Source organism: Hakea prostrata, chromosome 6 (genome assembly GCF_041222555.1).
Source record: "Hakea prostrata isolate BN-2017 chromosome 6, UWA_Hpros_2, whole genome shotgun sequence".
Taxonomy (NCBI): domain Eukaryota; kingdom Viridiplantae; phylum Streptophyta; class Magnoliopsida; order Proteales; family Proteaceae; genus Hakea; species Hakea prostrata.
Window position 1 is genome coordinate 32,316,415 of NC_142605.1, and position 8,224 is coordinate 32,324,638.

Below are 8,224 nucleotides of genomic sequence, written 5' to 3' on the forward strand. Positions count from 1 at the left end.
GACTTCCATAGTTGATCTAGTGAACGTAAGTGATTCCCTATTCACTTATGTTTCACCACTTGGTATGATTAAAGTAGATTAGTATTCATCTTTGGTTGTTCTTGATCCTTCCATTGCATTGTCTATTCTTTTGATGATCTTGGTTAGATCAGATCCGAAAACGAAACCCTGCTTTCGTGAAAAGGCTGATCTGATCAAGGGAAGGTTTCTGGATAATCCAATTATGATGATTGTTAGGTTTCCTTTCACCCATTGGCTATAGGAGTGTTAGATTCGAGATTTAGACTACGATCACTCGAAATCCAGATTGAAAACGGATGATCAAAAGCCTGAGTTTCGGATCTGAAACTTACTGTTTTTGGGGCGGTCACTAGTGGCGGTCGCTCAACGTAAGCGACCGGCTGGTACACAGTGACCAAATGGCTTTTGGTTTTGATCCGATTTGATTCAATTGACTTATACCTTATTGTAACCCTGTGTATAGGTGTTCTCTGTTTGAAGAGAAAGTTTTATAATTGTTTACGGATTTCTTTTAACGGACGAATTACTTATATGCAGGTAAGGGCATGCAATCCTATCTTTATGAATAGACTTGAACATGCTAGTCCAGTGTTTGTTAGTATTAGCCTTTCATTTTATATGCTGCTGTAATCATGTTTCACATGCTGATCTTGTTATATTACTGCTGTTTATCTTACTTATACATACACATTGTTGGTTATGAACGTGATATACTGATGATGGTTAGTATGTGGTTCTGATGGATGAGGTATTCCTTTGGGATATCTTAGCTTGGGATATCAGAAGGCTGTGGCATGGGGCATATGCTTGCTGATGTCTCCAGCACTGTCATAACTACTGGATGACATACTTAGGTAGAGTCTAGAGTTACATGGCTAGGTACCCCAGATGCTACTACCCTTTCGGTAGGGGAATTGAAACCGGATGACCCGTGATGACAGTGATGTGCCATTGGTCCACTCTTAGTCATATAAATGGTAGGGTTGCATAAGTTAGGGTTGGGCTCATGGACGTCCAAGGAACGAACCGGGTTTCGTGAGGAGTCATGAGAGCATTCCGCCCCAACCATATGTGGATGACCATAGGGTTATGGAATGAAGTCCAATAGCGGTAGCCAGTCCGTGAGGATTCTCATTCCTAGGTTGCGAAGGATACTGAACCGAATTGGTTGGTGCCATAGGGGATGTATCTGGACTTCATGTAGACATGTTACCTGTATGACCTTGCATTGGATTAGAAACCCCAACATGCGCCAGTACTCATTACCAACGGTCGTGGAGAGAGAGTGTTGATTTAACCCCAACCATGGTTTGAGAGCCAGGTGTGGACTTTCCATTTTGCCAAGGATCCCTACAGAGGTAACCAGTCCTTGCCGAATCAGAGCTACTAGACTTACCTAGAGGAGGGGTAGTGTATATCTTAAAGCATGTCAACTTTTAGAGACTTGCATAGTTAGATCTAGTAGCATTCATACATTGCACTCATACATATCATATATGCATTTCTAATTTGTTGGACATATGGATGGGAATTGTATTTGTTCTTACTGAGTTCTCCAGAACTCACTCTTTTATTTGTCGGAATTGTATTTCTGGTGTATATCTTACTGCGCAGATGGAGGAAATGTGTCGGAAGATGGATTGGTTTCCTATGAAGGAAACTTCCCGTATGAAGAAGATGTGGCACCGACAATGGGAAATGGAGATAGCTTTGTGGCGGGAGCTCTGCGAGTGCATGGAATGCGCTTATCGCACCCATTGATGGGCAGAGAAGACAAGTTGCTAGGCAGTTTGCTCAACGTATAGAGAAGAATTGGAGGACCCCTCATCTTGATAAACTTGAGTCTAAGTTTATAACTTTAGAAAAAGAAACTAGAAAGAAAATAATTTAACTCTTTTTTATTGCTTCCGCTGAACTCGTATTCATTTTGATTTATTATTCTTTCATTGATTATTTTATTGCAGTAGTTTGACTCATGTAATCCTTTAAAGTCATTAATTAAACTATACTTGCTCTTGATTGTCTTTATTTGTATTTATTATCGTTGATAGACTAAAACCATGGATCCTATGACGGATCACTCCCACGGGTTGTCGGGATGGTAACCGAGACCGGCGGGTGGGGTGTGACACAAACACTGTAATATCCAGCCCTATTCTAACCTTGACCCTGACCCGGATCCACTGTTGTATTCAGGTCCGAGGACCCGAAGCGGTGGAAGAAGAGATTTATGGACCATTCTGATTGATGATCATGATTCGGAGACCGAGCCCATGGACATTGACAATGATACCCCTTGCTTAAATGCATTGTCGGTGTTTAAGGAAAGTCTGCGCATCGGAGGAGATTAATATGGTTGATGTACCAAATGACCTCCTGTGCACAATCCGAAGGTATTCCCCGAAACTAGACTTCTTGATTGAATTGTGGAAGAAAACCTCACTCAATTTGACCTTGTATAGCCTTTCAAATCCCTACTTGAAGTTGCTGTTCTAAACCTGAGTTTTCTGCTGAAAATATTTTGGTCGATCATTTTGGTCGATACCATCGACCAAGGACCATCGACCAAAATGTCCCAGTCTGCCAAGTTAATGATTCCATGGAATATTCCTTTTCTATTTAATATGACCTCGAGCCTTGAGCCTTTTGCAATCATTTTTCTCACCTGGGAACGTGGGGAGAGCTTCCCAAAGCAGCTCCTTGGTTAGTGTGAAGGGTATCTCATCAAAGACACTTAGTTTATCATTGATTCTTGTCTTCATCTTCCACACTAAGGTATGACTCTTCATTCCACTCTCTACCCTACCCTTTTCTACTCTTTTCTATTGTCATCTTGCTGATGGGACATTTGGAATGGTGCTGCAACCTTGCAACCACCACTCCAAGTGCCTACTCATGCTCAATCCATGATTCCCTTAGCCATTCATTGATGCTAATGCTTAGATCTCATGCCTAGCATATGTATTCCATGATTTACCTATTAACATCATACTATTTGATATCAAACTGAACTATAGAGTGTATTATGTTCATGTTTAACATTGCCATATGATTCCAATCGAATTTCTATTAGTTCCTCTAGCTATTGCATGCTATTCCTCATCAATGCAATCAATTCCAACTCATGCCATGATGTTTATCACTTGAACTTGATAGCTCAAATTGGGGCTTTTTAATTGGACCATTGGATTGGGTTAATTCCTTGATTTATAGTGTCCTACTACTGTTGTTAAGTATGCCTCCAAGTTTCAGATTGATCCGAACACCGGAAGACTCATTTCGGACCAAAATCCCCAAAATCCACTATTCTGCCCGAGGACAATTTTGGTCGATACTTTTGGTCGATACCATCGACCAAGACCATCGACCAAAGTTGTTGCTGACAGCAACCTTGGTCAGTTTTGACTCAAATGACATCCGATCTTCCCGACTTCTTTTCTAACTTATTATTGATGTTTGTTTAGGGCCTTAACAATTCTATTGGACTATTCTTGGTATTCTCAATTCATCATCAACTCATCCAAGGTAAGGATGGTTATATCCATAAACATATAAGTCATCAAATATTGAACTGTGCTTTATTTAAAGAATAAGATCCCTAAATTTCCTTTCAATCATTATGAGACTGTTACACATGTGTTAGAACAGTAGCATTTAAATCTTTATACTTTGTTGGGTTACTTTATCATTTTGATTTGCTTATGATTATAATGATTCGTTTCAATATCATGATTTGATTACTATTGTGAATATGCATTGGATGCATGAGAAATGATGAGATTTGATGTGTGATTGCTTACGTATGACTTGGGATTTGGGGGTGTCCTACTGACACTTCTGTCCTTGGGCATCGGAGGGAATAGTATGGGATGTTCTCCGATGGTGCCTATCGACACTCTCCCGAGTTATTGGATGACATACATAGGATTGTCTAGTTGTGTGGCTAGGTTCATCCTTGTCGTGTCAGACCCGAATCGGAAGGGCATTGAGACCGAACAACCCGTGGTAGTGTATGGTTGGATGGGCGCTCTAGGCCGGTAGCCAATCCGGTAGGGGACATAAACCATGCTACGGATACCTGAAAGGGGCCATTTATTGGTAGAGTTGCATATGGATAGACTTGGGCTCACGGGCGCTCAAGACCGGTAACCAATCCGTGAGAGGACGTGAGAGCTTCCCGTTTACTATATGTGGATGACCAATAGGGTTGATGAGTCCGAAATCCGGGATTTCGCTGACTCTAGTGTGAAGGATACCGGAAAGGATCGCCGGGGGCGAGGAATGGACGTATCTGAATCGACTTGACCGATCGAGTAGATGACTTGCATTGGGCTAGGCTTTACTGTGACATGCGCCAGTACTTGACCAAATGGTGATGTGAGAGAGCGGTGACCGATCCCCTTACCACGGCTTTTTGATGACTTTACCGATCTTCCCCGGGCATTCCCAAGATATGGAAATGGGAGAGTGACTGACGACCCAGAGAAGTACGGTGCTATGACTTAAAGCATGTCTACCTTAGAGACCAAGCATTCATAAAGTTAGGCTCATATCTGCATCATATGTTCCATATCACATTGCATTATTATATGTTACGAATGTGTATGATTTCTAATTATGGAATAACTTCCTTGCTGAGTTCTTCGAACTCATTCCTTTTTGTGCAAATGTTTTAGATTACATTCCAGTACCGAAGATTACGATGGCACCTCCTATGAGGCGGACTATGATTCCACATACTACCCTCCGGGTAGTGGCGTCGGTGAGGATCCGTATATTGGAGCCGAGGAGGATTACTATCCGCACCGGGGTTAGCCCCAGTTGTGCGTTGTGCGGGAGGGCAGTGCTGGGTTTACTTCATCCATACTTGTTGAGGAGACTACCATTAGTATAGAAGAAACCCTAGCATAGTGCCCCATTCCCCTGGTGTATTTGTGGAACCTTGGATATTGTAATTAACTTGTCTTTGAATTATTCGGTGATATTCGGATATGTAACTAACTTGATTTACTTCTTTTCCGCTGCTCTGAGAGGGTGACTACCACACCTTCTCACCCTTTATGATTTTGATCACACTTTATTATTATCTATATTCCGCACTCTGATTTTAGTTACTCTTATCTTATTCATGATACTTGGTATTAGCTGTTTTTACCATTGATTATTATTGTTCATGATTGTGTTACCGTGTATGTGGGAGGCATGGACCTCAGATCATTGATCCTTGGACTGTGGATCACATCCCGGGTATTCCAAATGGGGTACCGGCTGGGTGGATGTGACAGATTGGTATCAGAGCCCAAGATCAAGTGGAACCCCGACCACAGAAACGGTGACGGAACATTCCGAGTCACAGATCCGGAAGTGACTCAAGTGCTCCTAGAAGTGAATAATAGATAACCTGGACTAGAAACCAAAATATTGAAACATAATTTGACCCATGAATAAGACACAATAATATAGACAAAATAACTGAACTTCATTGATTTCATAGGGAAATTTTACAAGTCTGAAAAGAGAAATACATCCATGATGACATAAAAGAAAATTTCTAGTGCTGTCTATGTAGGTGAACGACTCCTGCGATCTGTCTGATCCCTCCTAGATCTGAAATCCTCTTCCAGTCGTGCAAACCTCTCACTGAGGGTGCACATGTGTAACTCCATCCTCTCCTGCCGAGCCTCGATCCTCTCAAGAATAGAGTAAATCGACGACTGATGAGAAGCCACATCTGGAGCCTCAGAAGTCGTGCGTGATGGGCCTCCGACCTCAGTAAATCGTGGAGCGGGAACCTCCTCATGCCTCGGAGCCTCATCATGACCCTGATCATCATCCTCACTATGCTCATCATCGTCACCACCATCATCATCATCAATACTATCATCCTCTGAGTCGTCATCTCTTGATGCATCATCGATATCATCCTCATCCTCTGATCTGACTGCATCCTGGAGCCCCATCTTCCTGATCAACCATGTACAAATGGGCTCACCTAAATCTCGACCCTGAATCGTAGTTGTATGCTCCAAGTCCACACCAAAGTACTCAAAGATACGAGTCAAGAGTCGACCGAAAGCCAAGTTCCTATCCCCAGGAAACTCGATCCGATCAATCATGACATTTTGCATGATGTATGCTAAATCGATTTGTACTCCAGTATACATACTATAAATGATCAGTGCCTCCATCGCCGACACTTTGCTATGATGCCCTGCCTTCGGGAGGATGTTTCGCCCGACGATGCGAGCGATAACTCTAGCTGAAGGACGCATTTCGGTACCACACCGGGGCATATAACAGTCAATGTCATCCCATAGAGTCATGCACACCTCGTATACCTCATAAGGAAGAAGCACCTCTGTGATATCTGTACCAGCGGGAATCCACCAACGGGAATCTCGTACGATCGGTACATCTAAGATGCGAGCCAGTGTCCTCGTAGTGAAACTGATCTCTCTACCTCCGACCATGGAATCTATGACAATCCTAGAACCATCCCTCGGATCATCCTCTATACGGTAAGTCAGATTACTATAGAAGTATCTGATAAGATCTGGGTAGACTGGCTGTGCCGTAGTGTATAAGTGAAGCCAATCCATAGCCTCTAATCTCTCTCGGATGCGAAATACCTCTAAATCATCCACATCCACCAATCGTCCGTGCTCGATCGGTATATCATGGAAATAATGTTCGTATAGAAACTCCGCCATAGGAGTAGTGAAATGCTCCTCGTCTATGACCTCAGCCCGGGGAACAAGTCCTCTACCCCTGTCTACTCGTCTCCCTCCTCTAGGCATGGTGTATCTGTTGAAACAAGGAAAGAAACTCATTTGGATTAGTCTCAGTGTATGATTGTTAGATGAAGGGCATTTTCGTAAATTTTCAGAAAATTCGATTTTTGGTGAAATTTTGATTTGATCATTCTAACATATGCATAAGACCTATACAAGCATGCTAGAATACTTTATTTGGTGAAAATCCATCTTTTTGGCATATTCAAAGTGAAAATTCAGCAAGTAAGAGAGAGCAAAATCCCTCTTTTGGCTTGCATTTGTGATTTTTGAAAAATTGGAATTTGACCGAATGGAGAGTGGGAACACTTTTCCCCTAGTAGATCAGTGTTGTAGAAATTTGTTTCATGTCAAAATTCCTTTTGGGTTGAAAATGAGACAAGTGCTTGTAAAGTTGAGTTTTTGTGAAATGAATAGTGTTTTGGTAACCAAAATAGATGCAATCTTGTGTTTGGAACTTAATCTTACTTGAAAAGTTATGAAAACATGTTTCTAATCATTTATATGTATGATTCTAACCATTAGCTACAAGTATTACTCAGTTTTATTGAAGAACACAACAATGGTGAATGAAGTTTACAAGAAAAGAGAAAAAGAAAGAGAACTTACTTGTGTAGATGATCAAGTGAGATTATCAAGAATGATTGAAGCCTTGAATCAAGTCCTAGCACTTTTGAAAACCCTAGAAAATCGCTTTCTCCAGAGCTAAACTCGAAATGGTTGAGTGAGAAATGAAAATGAAATGAGAAGTGGGCCCTTTAAATCTGATTTTCGCGCATAATTTATTTTTGTCGATCATTTTGGTCGATACCATCGACCAAAATTCTCCATTTTTCTGCATTGGGTTATTTTGGGAGTTTTTGATTCTTTGACTCATTTCCTTTGGATTTTGATCAATGCTGATTTATTTTATTGTTATATTGATAATTCTAACCATGATTTGGTTATCCTATTCGTTGGCCAAGTTGTCTTTGTCAAAATTGAAATTTTGGTATCCTTATCTTTGATCCTTGCAGAATGGTCTTACTTAGAAATCGTTTCGTCGGATCCGGAAGCAACGGAAACGAAGAAACCCCTGCTGGGGGCTCTGATCAGCAGACACAGGACGATAGCCACACCACGAATGGCATTCCTGGTGCCCCCGATATCGGAAGCTTTAGAGATATCGCCAGCGTCATGACCAACATGATGCAACAGCAGGCTGCCCAATTTAATCAAATGATGACTGGTTTTGCTACCCTTCGCAATGAGAACCGTGCCGGAATTGGAACTTCTGGAGCCGCAGCCCCTCTTATGGAAAGATTCACCGGGACACCCCACACCCGTTTGATGGAAAGTTTCCTAAAGTTACAAGTACCTTCCTTTATTGGTGTAACAAAGGACACCCTCTTTCCGAACAAGTGGCTTCGTGA